Source organism: Oncorhynchus kisutch, linkage group LG15, assembly GCF_002021735.2.
Source record: "Oncorhynchus kisutch isolate 150728-3 linkage group LG15, Okis_V2, whole genome shotgun sequence".
NCBI classification, from domain to species: domain Eukaryota; kingdom Metazoa; phylum Chordata; class Actinopteri; order Salmoniformes; family Salmonidae; genus Oncorhynchus; species Oncorhynchus kisutch.
This window is the reverse complement of record NC_034188.2, coordinates 15230275-15253676: the sequence shown is the minus strand read 5'-3', so window position 1 is coordinate 15253676 and position 23402 is coordinate 15230275.

Sequence of the window (23402 nt, the reverse complement as noted above, 5' to 3'; positions counted from 1 at the left end):
TAATGCAGAGAAAATACATTTATATTAATTTTTAAACAACGCAATACTGATGTTTTAAATTAGGAAGAGTTCAGAAATCAATATTTGGTGGAATAACCCTGATTTTCAAGTGGCATAAAGTCACCCAACATCAATGTGAAAGACTGGTGGAGAGCATGCCAAGATGCATGAAAGCTGTGATTAAAAATCAGGGTTCTTCTACCAAATATTGATTTCTGAACTCTTCCCAAGTTAAAACATTAGTGTCTTTTAAAATGAATAGGAACTTATTTTCTTTCCATTATTCAAGGTCTGACAACACTGCATTTTTTTTTTTAATTGACCATTTTCTGCAAATAAATGCTCTAAATTACAATATTTGTATTTGGAATTTGGGATAAATGTTGTCAGAAGTGTATAGAATAAAACCAAAATGTTAATTTTACCCAAACACATACCTATAAATTGTAAAACCAGAGAATCTGATAATTTTGCAGTGGTCACGTAATTTCTTCCAGAGCTGTACATCAACGAATTGGCAAAGGCACTAGAACAGCCTGCAGCACACAGCCTCACCCTCCAAGACGTCAAATGTCTAATATTTGCTGACGATCTGGTGCTTCTCTTACTGATCGACACATTTCCTCTCTTCTATTTTCCTCTCCTCTTTTTTCTCTCCTTGTTTTTCCTCTCATTCAACACTTTCTTCAGCAGTTTCTCTTTCTTTTTTTGTCTCCCGTTGTAAGAGTTTAGATGGGTTGGTTGCTTAGCAACAAAAACAGATGGTGTCGGGTTTCGGGGTTCGCAACTATGGAGCAAAACAGACGGGGTCGGGTTTCGGGGTTCGCAACTATGGGGCAAAACAGATGGGGTCGTGTTTCGGGGTTCGCAACTATGGGGCAAAACAGATGGGGTCGGGTTTCGGGGTTCGCAACTATGGAAACAGACGGGGTCGGCTTAGATTGTTGACAACATGTAAGTTATATTTAATCTCCAAATGTTAATTTAAAACATAAATACATTTGCACAATGAGCACTTGTTCTCTCTCAAAAACATTGTTACATTTGATGGTTTGTTTCTCCATATTAGCATTGCCATGACATCAGTCAAAACACCTCAAAACAAGACATGGTATCAATAGCAAGATGAAATGAGCGGAAAGGAGTCACCTATGATTCCCCACATGGCAGCTTCTTGTCATTGTTGCTAGCTATCTGACCGTTCAGAATCATAACAACGCACACCTTCCGGCCACATCGATGCACGTGCATTTTTTCCGTGACGTTGTCAGCTAACCCATTTATAGCAACCACTGATTACTGGCATGGTACTGCAGTGCCCGTCAACAGGTGTGTGTGTGTGTGTGTGTGTGTGTGTGTGTGTGTGTGTGTGTGTGTGTGTGTGTGTGTGTGTGTGTGTGTGTGTGTGTGTGTGTGTGTGTGTGTGTGTGTGTGTGTGTGTGTGTGTGTACGTGTGTGTGTGTACGTGTGTGTGTGTGTGTGTACGTGTGTACGTGTGCATGTGTGTGTGTATGTGTATGTATGTGTGTGTGTGTGTGTGTATATGTGTGTGTGTATGTGTCTGTGTGTGTGTGTGTATGTATGTGTGTGTGTGTATGTGTATGTGTGTGTGTGTGTGTGTGTGTATGTATGTATGTATGTGTGTATGTATGTGTCTGTGTGTGTATGTGTATGTGTGTATGTATGTATGTGTGTGTATGCAGAGAGAGTTTGAGTTCTTGCAATCAGAAAGAGAGTGTGTGAACATTAGGAGATACGGAGGACTGGTGATGACTGTTTAATGCCCTGGTTTAAAGCATTTCTGCCTTAAACACACACAGACAAACACATAAACACACACACACACACACACATCAGGAGGCTTATGCACCACTTGGCCCAACGAGGCCTACAGTAAGGGAGGCTTGTGGATGGTTGTGATACAGCATGTAAAAGTATCATGGTTGTGAAGAGTAACAACATTATAAGAGCATCCCAAATGACGGCCTATTCCCTACACCCTATGGGCTCAGCTCAAAAGCAGTGCACTATGTAGGGAATGAGGTGCCATTTGGGACACATCCTATCCTTGTTTCTCTGCTTTTTGAGTTCAGAGTGCTGGGAACAACAGCTGTTAACCAGCTAGCTGTTCCTTGAATGTTACTTGTTGTCTATTTTAGGTTAGGAATCCCCTGGTGTTTTACCCAGTGATAATGCAGGCCTAGTGGTACTGGTGTTTTACTCAGTGATAATGCAGGGCTTGTGGTACTGGTGTTTACTCAGTGATAATGCAGACCTAGTGGTACTGGTGTTTTCCTCTGTGATAATGCAGTGATTGTGGTACTGGTCAGTGATAATATAGGCCTAGTGGTACTGGTGTTTTCCTTAGTGATAATATAGGCCTAGTGGTACTGGTGTTTTCCTTAGTGATAATATAGGCCTAGTTGTACTGGTGTTTTTCTCAGTGATAATATAGGCCTAGTGGTACTGGTCAGTGATAATATAGGCCTAGTGGTACTGGTCAGTGATAATATAGGCCTAGTGGTACTAGTCAGTGATAATATAGGCCTAGTGGTACTAGTCAGTGATAATATAGGCCTAGTGGTACTGGTCAGTGATAATATAGGCCTAGTGGTACTAGTCAGTGATAATATAGGCCTAGTGGTACTAGTCAGTGATAATATAGGCCTAGTGGTACTGGTCAGTGATAATATAGGCCTAGTGATACTAGTCAGTGATAATATAGGCCTAGTGGTACTAGTCAGTGATAATATAGGCCTAGTGGTACTAGTCAGTGATAATATAGGCCTAGTGGTACTAGTCAGTGATAATATAGGCCTAGTGGTACTAGTCAGTGATAATATAGGCCTAGTGGTACTAGTCAGTGATAATATAGGCCTAGTTGTACTGGTGTTTTCCTTAATGATAATATAGGCCTAGTGGAACTCAGAGTCCACTCTTAGCAAAGTGTCTGAAGGCTCTGTGTGTTTCAGTATGATACTCTAATAAGATTATGATGGACTTCCCTGTGTGTCTGTCTGTAATAGCTGTCTACTCTGAATAGTTCTACAACAATACATCCATTCACAGCTCATTGTGACTGAGGCAGAGTGGGTCCTACAAAACACACCATATCCATTTGTGTCGGAGAGGTTATTGATTGTTTTTGTTTTTGTTTTTATTTCACCTTTATTTAACCAGGTAGGCTAGTTGAGAACACCTTTATTTAACCAGGTAGGCCAGTTGAGAACACCTTTATTTAACCAGGTAGGCCAGTTGAGAACACCTTTATTTAACCAGGTAGGCCAGTTGAGAACACCTTTATTTAACCAGGTAGGCCAGTTGAGAACACCTTTATTTAACCAGGTAGGCCAGTTGAGAACAAGTTCTCATTTACAACTGCGACCTGGCCAAGATAAAGCAAAGCAGCGTGACAAAAACAACACAGAGTTACACATGGGATAAACAAACGTACAGTCAATAACACAATATAAACATCTATATACAGTGTGTTCAAATGAGGTACGATAAAGGCAATAAATAGGCCATAGTGGCAATAAATAGGCCATAGTGGCAAAATAATTACAATTTAGCAATTAAACACTGGAGTGATAGATTGTGATTATTTCCATGTGGAATCCTAAAATATTGCCTGACACACACACCACACACACACACACCCAGACACACACACCACACACACACACCCACACACACACAATATCATCAATCCAGTAGCTACATGGATGCAGTTTATATGGTAATAGAGTCTCTGGAGCAGGCAGGAGTCAGGCCTGGTCACTACTGACAATGGACCACTGGAGTGGGGGAGAATCCTAATCCTGGAACACAAAGACACAATACACACACACACAAAGAGATGTAGTCTTTCTTACACAAACACACACACGTAAAGACACATACATACACACACACACACACACACACACAACCACTGATGTGACCAGGCTGGTCATGGCTCACATCAACATTGTCCCAGAAACCCTAGACCCACTCCAATTTGCATACAGCACTGATAGATCCACAGATGATGCAATCTCTATTGCACTCCACACTGCCCTTTCCCACCTAGACAAAAGGAACACTTATGTGAGAATGCTATTCATTTACTACAGCTCAGTGTTCTATACCATAGTACCCTCAAAGCTCATCACTATGCTAAGGACCCTGGGACTAAACACCTCCCTCTGCAACTGGATCCTGGACTTCCTGACAGCCGCCCCCAGGTGGTAAGGGTAGGTAACAACACATCCGCCACGCTGATCCTCAACACTGGAGCCCCTCAGGGATGCGTGCTCAGTCCCCTCCTGTATTCCCTGTTCACTTATGAGTGCATGGCCAGGCACGATTCCAACACCATCATTGAGTTTGCAGATGACACAACAGTGGTAGCCCTGATCACCGACAACGACGAGACAGCCTATAGGGAGGAGATCAGAGACCTGGCCGTGTGGTGCAAGGACAACAACCTCTCCCTCAACGTGATTGAGACAAAGGAGCTACAGGAAACGCCCCCATTCTCCTCAACAGGGCTGCAGTAGAGCAGGTTGGGAGCTTCAAGTTCATTGTGTCCACATCACCAACAAACTAACATTGTCCAAGCACATCAAGATAGTCGTGAAGAGGCCACAACAAAACCTACTCCCCCTCAGGAGACATTTGGCATGCGTCCTCAGATCCTCAAAAGGTTTTACAGCTGCACCATCGAGCACATCCTGACTGGTAGCATCACTACCTGGTATGGCAACTGCTCGGCCTCCGACCGCAAGGCACTACAGAGGGTAGTGAGAACGGCCCAGTACACCACTGGGGCCACGCTTCTTGCCATCCAGGACCTCTATACCAGGCGGTGTCAGAGGAAGGCCCTACAAATTGTCAAATACTCCAGCCAACCTAGTCATAGAATGTTCTCTCTGCTACCGCACGGCATGCGGTACCTGAGCACTAAGTCTAGGTCCAAGAGGCTTCTAGATAGCTTCTACCCCCAAGCCATAAGACTCCTGAACAGCTAATCAAATGGCTACCCGGACTATTTGCATTGCCCCCCCCCCCTATTTTACACTGCTGCTACTCTCTGTTGTTATCTATGCATAGTCACTTCAATAACTCTACCTACATGTAATTATTACCTCAAACAACCTGTATATAGTCTCCACATTGACTCTGTACCGGTATCCCCTTGTATATAGTCTCCACAGTGACTCTGTACCGGTATCCCCTTGTATATAGTCTCCACAGTGACTGTGTACCGGTATCCCCTTGTATATAGTCTCCACAGTGACTCTGTACCGGTATCCCCTTGTATATAGTCTCCACAGTGACTCTGTACCGGTATCCCCTTGTATATAGTCTCCACATTGACTCTGTACCGGTATCCCCTTGTATATAGTCTCCACATTGTACCGTAACACCCTGTATATAGTCTCCACAGTGACTCTGTACCGGTATCCCCTGTATATAGTCTCCACATTGACTCTGTACCGGTATCCCCTTGTATATAGTCTCCACAGTGACTCTGTACCGGTATCCCCTGTATATAGTCTCCACATTGACTCTGTACCGGTATCCCCTTGTATATAGTCTCCATAGTGACTCTGTACCGGTATCCCCTGTATATAGTCTCCACATTGACTCTGTACCGGTATCCCCTGTATATAGTCTCCACAGTGACTCTGTACCGGTATCCCCTGTATATAGTCTCCACATTGACTCTGTACCAGTATCCCCTGTATATAGTCTCCACATTGACTCTGTACCGGTATCCCTGTATATAGTCTCCACAGTGACTCTGTACCGGTATCCCCTGTATATAGCCTCCACAGTGACTCTGTACCGGTATCCCCTGTATATAGTCTCCACATTGACTCTGTACCGGTATCCCCTGTATATAGTCTCCACATTGACTCTGTACCGGTATCCCCTGTATATAGTCTCCACATTGACTCTGTACCGGTATCCCCTGTATATAGTCTCCACAGTGACTCTGTACCGTAACACCCTGTATATAGCCTCCACATTGACTCTGTACCGGTATCCCCTGTATATAGTCTCCACAGTGACTCTGTACCGGTACCCCCTGTATATAGCCTCCACAGTGACTCTGTACCGGTATCCCCTGTATATAGTCTCCACAGTGACTCTGTACCGGTATCCCTGTATATAGTCTCCACAGTGACTCTGTACCGGTATCCCCTGTATATAGCCTCCACAGTGACTCTGTACCGGTATCCCCTGTATATAGTCTCCACATTGACTCTGTACCGGTATCCCCTGTATATAGTCTCCACATTGACTCTGTACCGGTATCCCCTGTATATAGTCTCCACATTGACTCTGTACCGGTATCCCCTGTATATAGTCTCCACAGTGACTCTGTACCGGTATCCCCTGTATATAGTCTCCACAGTGACTCTGTACCGGTATCCCCTGTATATAGTCTCCACAGTGACTCTGTACCGTAACACCCTGTATATAGCCTCCACATTGACTCTGTACCGGTATCCCCTGTATATAGTCTCCACAGTGACTCTGTACCGGTATCCCCTGTATATAGTCTCCACAGTGACTCTGTACCGGTACCCCCTGTATATAGTCTCCACAGTGACTCTGTACCGGTATCCCCTGTATATAGTATCGCAAGTGTTCTTTTACTGCTGCTCGTTAATTACTTTTACTTTTATTTCTTACTCTTATCCATATATTTTTTAACTGCATTGTTGGTTAGGGGCTCGTAAGTAAGCATTTCACTGTAAGGTTCATTGTATTTGGTGCATGTGACTAATCAAATTTGATTTGACTGTGACACCTGACAATGAGATGTCTGTTAATTAGAGACAGTGTTCTAGAGAGATGAGTATGACTGGGCCTAGAGGTCGAGTATCTCTCCATGTCAGTCAGACTGGGCCTAGAGGTCGAGTATCTCTCCATGTCAGTCAGACTGGGCCTAGAGGTCGAGTATCTCTCCATGTCAGTCAGACTGGGCCTAGAGGTCGAGTATCTCTCCATGTCAGTCTGACTGGGCCTAGAGGTTGAGTATCTCTCCATGTCAGTCTGACTGGGCCTAGAGGTTGAGTATCTCTCCATGTCAGTCTGACTGGGCCTAGAGGTTGAGTATCTCTCCATGTCAGTATGACTGGGCCTAGAGGTCGAGTATCTCTCCATGTCAGTCAGACTGGGCCTAGAGGTCGAGTATCTCTCCATGTCAGTCAGACTGGGCCTAGAGGTCGAGTATCTCTCCATGTCAGTATGACTGGGTCTAGAGGTTGAGTATCTCTCCATGTCAGTCTGACTGGGCCTAGAGGTTGAGTATCTCTCCATGTCAGTCTGACTGGGTCTAGAGGTTGAGTATCTCTCCATGTCAGTCTGACTGGGTCTAGAGGTTGAGTGTCTCTACATGTCAGTATGTGAGAGAGAGAGAGAGAGAGAGAGAGAGAGAGAGAGAGAGAGAGAGAGCTCCTTAAACAGAAAAAGAGGAGAAAAACAAGTGATATGATAGAAGGTGTAGAAAGAGGAGGAGGAGGAGGAGGGCGAGATAGAAGGTGTAGAAAGAGGAGAAGGAGGAGTACGAGGAGGAGGAGAAGATAGAAAGTGTAGAAAGAGGAGGAAGGGAGGAGGGGGAGATAGAAGGTGTAGAAAGAGGAGGAAGGGAGGAGGGGGAGATAGAAGGTGTAGAAAGAGGAGGAGGAGGAGGAGATAGAAGGTGTAGAAAGAGGAGGAGGAGGAGGGGGAGATAGAAGGTGTAGAAAGAGGAGGAGGAGGAGGGGGAGATAGAAGGTGTAGAAAGAGGAGGAGGAGGAGGGGGAGATAGAAGGTGTAGAAAGAGGAGGAGGAGGAGGGGGAGATAGAAGGTGTAGAAAGAGGGGGAGGAGGAGGGGGAGATAGAAGGTGTAGAAAGAGGGGGAGGAGGAGGGGGAGATAGAAGGTGTAGAAGGAGGAGGAGGGGGAGATAGAAGGTGTAGAAAGAGGAGGAGGAGGAGGGGGAGATAGAAGGTGTAGAAAGAGGAGGAGGAGGAGGTGGAGATACTGTAGGTGTAGAAAGAGGAGGAGGAGGAGGTGGAGATACTGTAGGTGTAGAAGGAGAAGGAGAAGGTGGAGATACTGTAGGTGTAGAAGGAGAAGGAGGAGGTGGAGATACTGTAGGTGTAGAAGGAGAAGGAGGAGGTGGAGATACTGTAGGTGTAGAAGGAGGAGGAGGAGGAGGTGGAGATACTGTAGGTGTAGAAGGAGAAGGAGGAGGTGGAGATACTGTAGGTGTAGAAGGAGAAGGAGGAGAGGAGAAAGCACTCTGTTCATCAAATATAAAGGGAGGAGAGGGAGGCCAGATTGTGTCAGCTGCTGTCATCAGTAACTGGCCCTCAGATCACTGTCAGCTAGACACACACACGCACGCAAACACACACACACACACAGTGACTGACATCTCCCTCTCAGCCCAACATCTGTGCTGACAGAAGCCATGGTAATGAGTCTCTTTGTGTGCCAGCACAAGGATGTCTGTGTGGGCAGGTAGTAACAGTAGGGACAATCAACACTACTACTACTACTGATACTACACTGCTACCTCTATGTGAGTGTGTCTGTGTAGGTGTGTAAAGCTGTAGTCCAACTGTGTTTATGTGTGTGTGTGTGTGTGTGTGTGTGTGTGTGTGTGTGTGTGTGTGTGTGTGTGTGTGTGTGTGTGTGTGTGTGTGTGTGTGTGTGTGTGTGTGTGTGTGTGTGTGTGTGTGTGTGTGTGTGTGTGTGTGTGTGTGTGTGTGTTTGTGTGTGGATTAGTACTCCAGGTGTGCTGTTGAGCAGTGTGTATTATAGAGATGTGGTACAAGGTAGGGGGATAGAAGGACGAAGGGATGATGAATGCCTCTCGTTAGAGGGGTAATTTGTCTTCCTCCGTCTGACTAGGCTCCAGCTGTCGATGTATCACTCTCTCCATCCCTCTTTCCTTCCATCTCTACTCCTCGCTCTGGCCTACCACACCTCACCCCAAGCCAGATGGGCAGACGGAGGGAGGGATGGAACAGAGGGTGAAAGAGGGAGAGGGAGACTGGTACATGGAAAGGAGATGTGTCAGGGATGAAGCGATATACAGAGTGTTAAAATCACAGAGGGAGAGAGATTAGGCTAATTAATGGAGGTCTGGATAGAGGGAGAGAGAGGGGGTGAATAGAGGTCTGGATAGAGGGAGAGAGAGGGGGTGAATAGAGGTCTGGATAGAGGGAGAGAGAGGGGGTGAATAGAGGTCTGGATAGAGGGAGAGCGAGGGGGTGAATAGAGGTCTGGAAAGAGGGAGAGAGAGGGGGTGAATAGAGGTCTGGATAGAGGGAGAGAGGGGGTGAATAGAGGTCTGGATAGAGGGAGAGAGAGGGGGTGAATAGAGGTCTGGATAGAGGGAGAGAGAGGGGGTGAATAGAGGTCTGGATAGAGGGAGAGAGAGGGGGTGAATAGAGGTATGGATAGAGGGAGAGCGAGGGGGTGAATAGAGGTCTGGAAAGAGGGAGAGAGAGGGGGTGAATAGAGGTCTGGATAGAGGGAGAGAGGGGGTGAATAGAGGTCTGGATAGAGGGAGAGAGAGGGGGTGAATAGAGGTATGGAAAGAGAGAGAGAGAGGGGGTGAATAGAGGTCTGGATAGAGGGAGAGAGAGGGGGTGAATAGAGGTATGGATAGAGGGAGAGAGAGGGGGTGAATAGAGGTCTGGATAGAGGGAGAGAGAGGGGGTGAATAGAGGTCTGGATAGAGGGAGAGAGAGGGGGTGAATAGAGGTCTGGATAGAGGGAGAGAGAGGGGGTGAATAGAGGTCTGGATAGAGGGAGAGAGATGGGAGTCATCTCCTGTTGCCCTCTCCTTCATTTGCACTGATCTAATAAGAAAGGAAGAGCACAGATGACTTCCACCATATTGATCCCACCCTACCTCCCTATCCCGCCTTCTCACATGAGAACAGCTGAAGGGGGAGGGGCGAGGAGAGGAGAGGAGAGGAGAGGAGAGGAGAGGAGAGGAGAGGAGAGGAGAGGAGAGGAGAGGAGAGGAGAGGAGAGGAGAGGAGAGGAGAGGAGAGGAGAGGAGAGGAGAGGAGAGGAAAGGAGAGGCCTTTGTAGACGATTGTGTAGCATTTCAGTTCAGTAGTATGTTCTTATTTTTGGGTCATTGAAGGCGCTTTTATCCAGAGCGACTTACAACAGACTTCTTCAGAGATCAGAGTGAGATCAGAGACTCCGTCTACATCCCAAATGGCACCCTATTCCCTTTAGTGCACTACTTTTGACCAGACCCATACGGGCCCTAACATAGTGTACTAAATAGGGGAAAGGGTTCTGTCTGGGCCGCGGACCATCTCACAGTAATAGAGTTGATCTCAGGGAACAATAGATGTTGAACACTTTGTCTTCAGGCTGAGTATCTGACACAACAGAGGTGTAACAGCACGTCTGTTGTCTGTATTCTCCTGAGACAGGCCTGTTCATCACTCAATCAGAGAGGAAACTTAATGTTACAGGTTTGTCACATTAGTTATTACTTCCTCTCCCTCTCTCTCTCTCTCTCTCTCTCTTTCTCGCTCGCACACACACGCGCACACACACGCGCACACACACGCATGCACGTTATGGTAGTCCATAGTATCCGATGATGACTTCCACTTCTGAGTTCTTTGGTGAATTCTTCCCTGACAGTAGAGTACAATCCAAGATCCACAAACTGTATTGCTGGTGGGGCATGTGCATTCTGTGTTTGCACACTGCCGGCCAAGATATAGCTGGCCCCCCTTGCAGACTGCCGGCCAAGATATAGCTGGCCCTCCTTGCAGACTGCCGGCCAAGATATAGCTGGCCCCCCTTGCAGACTGCCGGCCAAGATATAGCTGGCCCCCCTTGCAGACTGCCGACCAAGATGTAGCTGGCCCCCCTTGCAGACTGCCGGCCAAGATGAAGCTGGCCCCCCTTGCAGACTGCCGACCAAGATGAAGCTGGCCCCCCTTGCAGACTGCCGGCCAAGATATAGCTGGCCTCCCTTGCAGACTGCCGGCCAAGATATAGCTGGCCCCCCTTGCAGACTGCCGGCCAAGATATAGCTGGCCTCCCTTGCAGACTGCCGGCCAAGATATAGCTGGCCCCCCTTGCAGACTGCCGACCAAGATATAGCTGGCCCCCCTTGCAGACTGCCGACCAAGATATAGCTGGCCCCCCTTGCAGACTGCCGGCCAAGATATAGCTGGCCCCCCTTGCAGACTGCCGGCCAAGATATAGCTGGCCCCCCTTGTAGACTGCCGGCCAAGATATAGCTGGCCCCCCTTGCAGACTGTCGACCAAGATATAGCTGGCCCCCCTTGCAGACTGCCGACCAAGATATAGCTGGCCCCCCTTGCAGACTGCCGACCAAGATATAGCTGGCCCCCCTTGCAGACTGCCGGCCAAGATGTAGCTGGCCCCCCTTGCAGACTGCCGGCCAAGATGTAGCTGGCCCCCCTTGCAGACTGCCCCCCCCCCTCAACTTAGCCATCATCCCATCATGGAACTGGCAAAGGATGTTGAGTAGAATTCCCCATAGTAGTTCCCTGCTCACAGTGATGAAGGCCTTGGAGAGGTCGACAAAGGCCATGAAAGGTCCTGATGTTGTTCACAACACTTCTCCTGGACAGGCAGTTCTTCCAGGATGGAGTGGTCTGTAGGAGAGAGCTGGCTGAGTAGAGCTTCAAAGTGGTCAGCCCACCTCATCAGGATCTGTTTTAGGTGGTCAGCACACCTCTTCGGGATCTGGTTTAGGTGGTCAGCACACCTCTTCAGGATCTGGTTTAGGTGGTCAGCACACCTCTTCAGGATCTGGTTTAGGTGGTCAGCACACCTCTTCAGGATCTGGTTTAGGTGGTCAGCACACCTCTTCAGGATCTGGTTTAGGTGGTCAGCACACCTCTTCAGGATCTGGTTTTCTCCCCAAGAGAGTCAGACAATCAGCTGTTTTCATGGGGGTGATGTAGCGACTTCTCGGGCCATAGATGTGTGGCTGTTGAGAGTAGCCTTGTGCGTTTTGTGCATATTGTCCAGTAAGGTTGTGATGGTGTCCGAGTTCTCGTCGTACCAGTCCTGATGTTTCCTACCTCTGTAGGCAATGGAGTGGGCTGCTGCCTGATAGAGCACTGAGCTGAGCGATGCCCACTTCTGGTCCATGCTTCAGAAGAGGCTCATTCTCCCTCAGTCTTTCAGCGAGAGACAGACGGGACTCGTCCCTTACTGCAGCTTTCTCAAGCCGGGTACAGTGCAGACGCCTCTTACTGGACTTCTTCAAGCATTGGGGGGGGGGATTATTCTCAGCTGGAGTTTAGCCAGTATCATACGGTGATCTGTCTAGCATTCTGTACCCCTCATGTCACGTGTCAGCAGGACGTCATTAGAGTCCGAACGTCTCACTGTAACGTAGGACATCAGGTGCCAGGGTTTGGAGCGTGGGGGCATCCATGATGTTTTATATTTGTTCTTCTGCTGGAACAAGGTGTTAGTGACTGTGAGATCATGCTCTGCACATAGAGTTAGTCGTCTCATGCTGTTCTCATTGACCTAGCCAACGCCATGCCTACCCAGCACTCCGCTCCATATCCTGTCCCACCCTAGCGTTGAAGTCACCCATCACCCTGCTCCATATCCTGTCCCACCCTAGCGTTGAAGTCACCCAGCACTCCGCTCCATATCCTGTCCCACCCTAGCGTTGAAGTCACCCAGCACTCCGCTCCATATCCTGTCCCACCCTAGCGTTGAAGTCACCCAGCACCCTGCTCCATATCCTGTCCCACCCTAGCGTTGAAGTCACCCAGCACTCCGCTCCATATCCTGTCCCACCCTAGCGTTGAAGTCACCCAGCACCCTGCTCCATATCCTGTCCCTCCCTAGCGTTGAAGTCACCCAGCACCCTGCTCCATATCCTGTCCCTCCCTAGCATTGAAGTCACCCAGCACCCTGCTCCATATCCTGTCCCTCCCTAGCGTTGAAGTCACCCAGCACCCTGCTCCATATCCTGTCCCTCCCTAGCGTTGAAGTCACCCAGCACCCTGCTCCATATCCTGTCCCACCCTAGCATTGAAGTCACCCAGCACCCTGCTCCATATCCTGTCCCTCCCTAGCATTGAAGTCACCCAGCACCCTGCTCCATATCCTGTCCCACCCTAGCATTGAAGTCACCCAGCACCCTGCTCCATATCCTGTCCCACCCTAGCGTTGAAGTCACCCAGCAGAAAGATCTTGTAATTCCTGGGGATGCGGTGAAGGGCCTCATCTTGTGACTGGTAGAAGCAGTCCTTTGCCTCATTTTCAGATGGTAACATTGGTGGGTATGCACTGAGAAGAGTAGCATAATGCATCTTGGGGGATATGGAGAGACACGAGTCTTTCACTTACGCCTTCAGGCGTTTCGGTGAGGCTGGGTAAAAGGCTGTTCTTAACTGCAAGTCCCACACCGTGCTGATGTTGTCCACCCGGAGGGTGACCTTTCCAGAAGAAGGTGGAGCCTTCTCCCTCCTCTTTCAGGGATCCTTCATCCAGGAGCCTGGTCTCTCACTCAGGGCAGCAATGTTGTAGCGCCTTAGTTCTCCGGTGTATCATTATTATTGTCAGTGTCCAAAAGAGTCCTGATGTTCCATGTCGCCAGTTTCAGACAAATTATTTTCTTCATCATTTCTCGACAGCTGAGTGGAACTCCCGATAGGTGTGGTAGCCTATCGAGGAAGGAGTGAGTGGGTCATTTTTAGGTCACCTTTCTAGGTCTCTCCCCAACTGGGTGTAGCTCCTAAATAGGGCTGCTCAGTCACACAGTGGTCTACTGAGAGTACTTGCCACTCAAGTGCCAACTACTGGCGACCATAATAGTCCTGTACCGCTGGTGTGCAGGGGTCTGATTAAGGGCTTCCGGTCCATTCACTCCTGCCCCCGTCACCAGACACCCCAATGCCACCAGACTTTAGTCCGGTTTCCAGTTGATTGCTTCACAGAGGTCAGAAGTGTCGCTGAGGGTGTGCAAATCCCAACAACACTACTTCACTGTATACACACATGTATAAATAATTAAATAATGAAAGAAAGGACAAGCAAAAAAAAACACAAAGAAACAAGGAAACAGAACAACAGAGAGACTAGTGAACCAGCAAAGGGCAACTCCAGCTAAGAGATGTAATCACCCGGAGGACCACGTGACCCATGATGCCTAGCTCCAGCTAAGAGATGTAATCACCCGGAGGACCACGTGACCCATGATGCCTAGCTCCAGCTAAGAGATGTAATCACCCAGAGGACCATGTGACCCATGATGCCTAGCTCCAGCTAAGAGATGTAATCACCTGGAGGACCACGTGACCCATGATGCCTAGCTCCAGCTAAGAGATGTAATCACCCGGAGGACCACGTGACCCATGATGCCTAGCTCCAGCTAAGAGATGTAATCACCCGGAGGACCACGTGACCCATGATGCCTAGCTCCAGCTAAGAGATGTAATCACACAGAGGACCACATGACCCATGATGCCTAGCTCCAGCTAAGAGATGTAATCACCCGGAGGACCATGTGACCCATGATGCCTAGTCTTTGTTACATGAACACAAAGCAATTTCCACTGACCTTTCTAGATATGCATTGGAACTAAATGAGCAGAGTTAAACATGCCCCACGGCTTCATTGCTAAAGAGATTACACTTCCCATAATTGCTTTTGGCTATCTAGTGCCATTTCTTTTTTTGTAATTAAAGTGATTTAAAATATTAATAACCACCAACACACACACACACACTCTCACATACACACATACACACACACTCACACATACATACACATACACACACACTCACACATACACACATACACACACACTCACACATACATACACATACACACACACTCACACATACATACACATACACACTCACACATACACACATACACACACACTCACACATACACACTCACACATACATACACATACACACACACACGCTCACACATACACACATACACACACACTCACACATACATACACATACACACTCACACATACATACACATACACACACACACGCTCACACATACATACACATACACACACACACGCTCACACATACATACACATACACACACACACGCTCACACATACATACACATACACACACACACGCTCACACATACATACACATACACACACACACGCTCACACATACATACACACACACACGCTCACACATACATACACATACACACACACACGCTCACACATACATACACATACACACACACACGCTCACACATACATACACATACACACACACACGCTCACACATACATACACATACACACACACACGCTCACACATACATACACATACACACACACACGCTCACACATACATACACATACACACACACACGCTCACACATACATACACATACACACATTCCTGCTCATACACACACGCTCACACATACATACACATACACACATTCCTGCTCATACACACACGCTCACACATACATACACATACACACATTCCTGCTCATACACACACGCTCACACATACATACATACACATACACACACACACGCTCACACATACATACACATACACACACACACACGCTCACACATACATACACATACACACACACACGCTCACACATACATACACATACACACACACACGCTCACACATACATACACATACACACATTCCTGCTCACACACACACACACGCTCACACATACATACACATACACACATTCCTGCTCACACACACACACACGCTCACACATACATACACATACACACATTCCTGCTCATACACACACGCTCACACATACATACACACACACACATGCTCACACATACATACACATACACACATTCCTGCTCATACACACACGCTCACACATACATACACACATTCCTGCTCATACACACACGCTCACACATACATACACATACACACATTCCTGCTCATACACACACGCTCACACATACATACACATACACACATTCCTGCTCACACACACACACACGCTCACACATACATACACATACACACATTCCTGCTCACACACACACACACGCTCACACATACATACACATACACACATTCCTGCTCACACACACACACACGCTCACACATAGATACACATACACACACACACGCTCACACATACATACACATACACACAGTCCTGCTCACACACACACACACGCTCACACATACATACACATACACACATTCCTGCTCACACACACACACACGCTCACACATAGATACACATACACACACACACGCTCACACAAACATACACATACACACATTCCTGCTCACACACACACACACACGCTCACACATAGATACACATACACACACACACGCTCACACATACATACACACATTCCTGCTCATACACACACGCTCACACATACATACACATACACACGCTCACACATACATACACATACACACACACACGCTCACACATACATACACATACACACACGCTCACACATACATACACATACACACATTCCTGCTCATACATACACACCGCACATACATAGATACACATACACACACACACGCTCACACATAGATACACATACACACACACACGCTCACACATACATACACATACACACATTCCTGCTCATACACACACGCTCACACATACATACACATACACACATTCCTGCTCATACATACACACCGCACATACATTTTTACACATGCACAAACACAAACACACTCAGATATACATGATGTTCACAAATGCAAATCTCAAATCCCTCTCCCTATCCCTCCCTCTCACTCCCTATCCCTCTATCTTTCTCTTCCTATCCATCCCTCTCTCTTCCTATCCCTCTATCTCTCTCTATCATTCTATTGCTCTCTCCCTCTCCCTATCCATCCATCTCTCACTCTCCCTGTCCCTATCCCTCTACTTCAATTAAATTCAAAGGGCTTTATATAGGAAACATACACTACATGACCAAAAGTATGTGGACACCTCATTCTACAACATCTTATTCCAAAATCATGGGGATTAATATGGAGTTGGTCCCCCTTTGCTGCTATAACAACCACTCGTCTGGTTTTCCCACTAGATGTTGGAACATTGCTGCGGGGACTTGCTTCCATTCAGCCGCAAAAGCATTAGTGAAGTCGGGCACTGATGTTGGGCGATTAGGCCTGGCTCGCAGTCGGCTTTCTAATTCATCCCAAAGGTGTTTGATGGGGTTGAGGTCAGGGCTCTGTGCAAGCCAGTCAAGTTCTTCCACACTGATCTCGAAAAACCACTTCTATATGGACCTCACTTTGTACACGGGGCATTGTCATGCTGAAACAGGAAAGGGCCTTCCCCAAACTGCCCCAGTTGGAAGCACAGAATCGTCTAGAATGTCATTGTATGCTGTAGCGTTAAGATTTCCCTTCACTGAAACTAAGGGGCCTATCCCAAACCATGAAAAACAGCGCCTGACCATTATGCCTCACCAACTAAACTTTACAGTCGGCACTATACATTTGGGCAGGTAGCAGTCTCCTGACATTCGCCAAAACCAGATTTGTCCTTCGGACTGCCAGATGGTGAAGTGTGATTCATCACTCCAGAGAAGGTTTTTCCCCTGATCCGGAGTCCAATGGTGGTGAGCTTTACACCACTCCAGCCAACGCTTGGCATTACACATGGTGATCTTTGGCTTGTGTGCGGCTGCTCGGCCATGGAAACCCATTTCATGAAACTCCCGACAAACAGTTACTGTACTGACGTTGCTTACAGAGACCGTTTGGATCTCGGTAGTGAGTATTGCATCCGAGGACAGACAATTTGTATGTGCTTTATGACTCGGCTGTCCCGTTCTGTGAGCTTGTGTGACGTACCACCATTGTTTCTCCTAGACGTTTCCACTTCACAATAACAGCACTTACAATTGACCAGGGCAACTCTAGCAGGGCAGAAATTAAACAAACTGACTTGTTGGAAAGGTGGCATCCTATGACGGTACCATGTTGAAAGTCACTGAGCTTTTTCGGAAAGGACACTCTAATGCCAATGTTTGTCTATGGAGATGGCATGGCTGTGTACTAGATTTTATACACCTGTCAGCAACAGGTGAGGCTGAAATAGCCATATCCAGTCATTTGAAGGGGTGTCCACATACATTTATATAGTTAGTGTATGTAAAATTGTTTTCTTCATACTATAAATCAATAAAAATATTGCCATGGAAATCTAAGCACGTCTTGTCTGCTAAATGAACTCGTGGAGCCTACAACCATATGACGTAGCAGGATCAGGGCCTATCAACTCAGAGTATGCTATTCTGTTCTGAAACAGACAACCATATGACGTAGCAGGATCAGGGCCTAACAACTCAGAGTATGCTATTCTGTTCTGAAACAGACAACCATATGACGTAGCAGGATCAGGGCCTAACAACTCAGAGTATGCTATTCTGTTCTGAAACAGACAACATTTTCTTCATATCAAGTTTTTTTAGACGTGTCTAAAATGAGGAATGGATTTATTGTGATGGTGTGGGCTATATTACATGGATTTATTGTGATGGTGTGGGCTATATTACATGGATTTATTGTGATGGTTTGGGCTATATTACATGGATTTATTGTGATGGTGTGGGCTATATTACATGGATTTATTGTGATGGTGTGGGCTATATTACATGGATTTATTGTGATGGTGTGGGCTATATTACATGGATTTATTGTGATGGTGTGGGCTATATTACATGGATTTATTGTGATGGTTTGGGCTATATTACATGGATTTATTGTGATGGTGTGGGCTATATTACATGGATTTATTGTGATGGTGTGGGCTATATTACATGGATTTATTGTGATGGTGTGGGCTATATTACATGGATTTATTGTGATGGTGTGGGCTATATTACATGGATTTATTGTGATGGTGTGGGCTATATTACATGGATTTATTGTGATGGTGTGGGCTATATTACATGGATTTATTGTGATGGTGTGGGCTATATTACATGGATTTATTGTGATGGTGTGGGCTATATTACATGGATTTATTGTGATGGTGTGGGCTATATTACATGGATTTATTGTGATGGTGTGGGCTATATTACATGGATTTATTGTGATGGTGTGGGCTATATTACATGGATTTATTGTGATGGTGTGGGCTATATTACATGGATTTATTGTGATGGTGTGGGCTATATTACATGGATTTATTGTGATGGTGTGGGCTATATTACATGGATTTATTGTGATGGTGTGGGCTATATTACATGGATTTATTGTGATGGTGTGGGCTATATTACATGGATTTATTGTGATGTGTGGGCTATATTACATGACATTTTCAAGTGTAGATGTGGAAGCCAGGAGATGCTAAACTTGTTTATGTTAATTAACGGGCAGTTATCTCCTTGACAAACACCTGCTGACAGAATGGCATGATCGTCATAGACCTAATTGAGGCTGGTCCTTTACGCTAGAGAGAGGGGGACAGTGGATAGGACACATTGAGACTGGTCCTTTACACTAGAGAGATGGACAGTAGATAGGACACATTGAGGCTGGTCCTTTACACTAGAGAGAGGGGGACAGTGGATAGGACACATTGAGACTGGTCCTTTACACTAGAGAGAGAGACAGTAGATAGGACACATTGAGGCTGGTCCTTTACACTAGAGAGAGGGGGACAGTGGATAGGACACATTGAGACTGGTCCTTTACACTAGAGAGAGGGGGACAGTGGATAGGACACATTGAGACTGGTCCTTTACACTAGATAGAGGGACAGTAGATAGGACACATTGAGACTGGTCCTTTACACTAGAGAGAGGGACAGGAGATACAGTAGGATTTACAAGTATATTCTCTACAGGTTTGAAATCATGGAAATCTAATAGTTTCTATATAGAGAGATCTCATGATGTAGAATAATTATAATTCTGTAATATTCACAGCTCAGTCAATCAACAACGTTTGTTAAATGAGGTCAGTTAGTCGAGTCCAAAGACACAGCAGGACTAGAGTCATTACCGGCTACTAATTAAACCCACTTTATTATTCTCCCTTTATGACTGTGATAATCAGTTATTTTTCTATTATTTCATTCCAGTTTTATAATGATAGCCTTGGGCCAGCCGGCAGCAGGGACATTGTTTTTCAAACGCTCCTGTCAATAAAGCTATTATTATTTTGAATCTCAGGAGAACACGTTGTCCTTCACCTTCAGGAAGTGGAGAGAAAATAGGAAAGTATCATAGAGAGAAGAGAGAGGAAAGAGAAAAGTATTGTAGAGACGGAGGAAAGACAGTTGAAAGTCTTCTGACTGCATGCGTTTGAAGAGTTCATGCGGTAAGTAGGAAAGGTACATGACGTTCTCTTGTGGCCTTAAACTCTCTTGAAAGTAACCATCCATTTACTTTCATCTCACTAACTTGTTTCTCTTTCTCCTTTTGTACAAGAGCGAAGAAGAGCAATAGACAGAGAGAGAACCTAGAGACCTTGAGACAGCAGAACTCTCTCTCTCTCTCTCTCTCTGTAGGAATGCAGTTGTCTCACAGTAAAGACATTGAGATCCATATGAAAGTGGAACTGCTGATCTGTTGTTGTTTTGGTTATTGTGTTCTATGGTTCTCAGTATTCACCACAACATTGTATTGATAGTATCTTTTTTTCACACAACAATGATCCAGTGCAATAATTAACTGTTCTACAGACACTGAGGATAAGAGAGACACTGAGGATAAGAGAGACACTGAGGATAAGAGAGACACTGAGGATAAGAGAGAGAGAGAGAGAGAGAGAGAGAGAGAGAGAGAGAGAGAGAGAGATTGTTCTTTGTGTTGACCAGCAGTGTAAGCATCAGGCCCAGTAAGAGGTGAGAGACTTGCATCATGGTAATCTGAGCAGGGATCAATGTGTTTCACACACTAACTACACCCCTGGGAAACACATGGCCTGCACTGGCTGCTGTTTACACCATGGGTGTAGTGTGTGTCTGTGTGTGTGCGTGTGTTTGTCTGTGTGCGTGCGTGTTTGTGTGCGTGTCTGCATGTGTAATCAGAATAAACAGCCAAAAATAGATGAATAAACAAGAGCAAGGTAAACACTAGCTATAAAGCAACAGGGATGAAATGAGGAAGGAGAGGGAGGGAGAGGGCAAGAGAGAGAGAGGGAGGGAGAGGGACAAGGAAAGGGAGAGAGAGGGAGAGGGAGAGAGAAAGTAGATTACACAGACCCACAAAGAATTCGAAAAAACAAATCTAATTTTGATAAACTCCCATAGTATATATTGGGTGAAATACCACAGTGTGCCATCACAGCAGCAAGATGTGTGACCTGTTGCCACAAGAAAAGGGCAACCAGTGAAGAACAAACACCATTGTAAATAAAAAAATTGTACTTTAACTATTTGCACATCGTTACAACACTGTATGTAGACATAATGACATTTGAATTGTCTCTATTCCTTTGGCACTTTTGTGAGTGTAATGTTTACTGTTAATTTTTGATTGTTTATTTCACTTTAGTTTATTATCTATTTCACTTGCTTTGACAATGTTAACGTACACTACATATGCAAAAGTATGTGGACACGCCTTCAAATAAGTGGATTCGGCTATTTCAGGCACACCCATTGCTGACAGGTGTATAAATTGAGCACACAACCATGCAATCTCTATAAACAAACATTGGCAGTAGAATGTCCTTACTAAAGACCTCAGTGGCTTTCAATGTGGCACCGTCATAGGATGCCACCTTTCCAACAAGTCAGTTTGTCAAATTTCAGCCCTGCTAGAGTTGCCCCAGTCAACTCTAAGTGCTGTTATTGTGAAATGGAAACATCTATGAGCAACAACGGCTCAGCCGCAAAGTGGTAGACTACACAAGCTCACAGAACAGGACTGCCGAGTCATGAAGCACGTAATAATCATCTGTCCTCCCTCATTTGCAACACTCACTACCCAGTTCCAAACTGCCTCTGGTAGCAGGTAGCCTAGGGGTTAGTGCATTGGGCCAGTAACCAAAAGGTTGCTGGATAGAATCGCTGAGCTGACACGGTAGAAATCTGTCGTTCTGCACAAGGCAGTTAACCCACTGTTCCCCGGACGCCGAAGTTTTCCATTATGGCACCTCACTTTTTTTTCTTTTTTTTTAAGCATGGCCACGATAGTACAAAAGTTGACCTATTCTATTGGTCAACGTGTTCTTCTGTGCAATTAATAAATATTCCAAACATAGTCTGGGACAGTTGTGGGATGCGATAGATCCCAAATCTATACAACCACTAGCATCAAAAAGAAGTTTAAAAGCAATGAGGCTGATGCAACAGATCAGAAAGTTTAGCTTAAAATGTTGATAAACTACTAGACTATTTCTTCACATTGTAAGCGCAGCAACAGCCATACGCTGCAGGAGGCTATAAGGGCTAATATTACAAAATGCAATTCATTAGCGGGAAAACACTGTTCTCGAAAGACATGTATTACTTTATTATAAAGGTGCATTTTACGGTGAAAGTTATCTTCCCCAAACTCACGCCAGCCCATGTACAGTTAGGCTCTACACCGGTTGTAAACTCACGCCAGCCCATGTACAGTTAGGCTCTACACCGGTTGTAAACTCACGCCAGCCCATGTACAGTTAGGCTCTACACCGGTTGTAAACTCACGCCAGCCCATGTACAGTTAGGCTCTACACCGGTTGTAAACTCACGCCAGCCCATGTACAGTTAGGCTCTACACCGGTTGTAAACTCACGCCAGCCCATGTACAGTTAGGCTCTACACCGGTTGTAAACTCACGCCAGCCCATGTACAGTTAGGCTCTACACCGGTTGTAAACTCACGCCAGCCCATGTACAGTTAGGCTCTACACCGGTTGTAAACTCACGCCAGCCCATGTACAGTTAGGCTCTACACCGGTTGTAAACTCACGCCAGCCCATGTACAGTTAGGCTCTACACCGGTTGTAAACTCACGCCAGCCCATGTACAGTTAGGCTCTACACCGGTTGTAAACTCACGCCAGCCCATGTACAGTTAGGCTCTACACCGGTTGTAAACTCACGCCAGCCCATGTACAGTTAGGCTCTACACCGGTTGTAAACTCACGCCAGCCCATGTACAGTTAGGCTCTACACCGGTTGTAAACTCACGCCAGCCCATGTACAGTTAGGCTCTACACCGGTTGTAAACTCACGCCAGCCCATGTACAGTTAGGCTCTACACCGGTTGTAAACTCACGCCAGCCCATGTACAGTTAGGCTCTACACCGGTTGTAAACTCACGCCAGCCCATGTACAGTTAGGCTCTACACCGGTTGTAAACTCACGCCAGCCCATGTACAGTTAGGCTCTACACCGGTTGTAAAGCGGAATAATGTGTTGCATTTTAAGAAGATATTTGGCC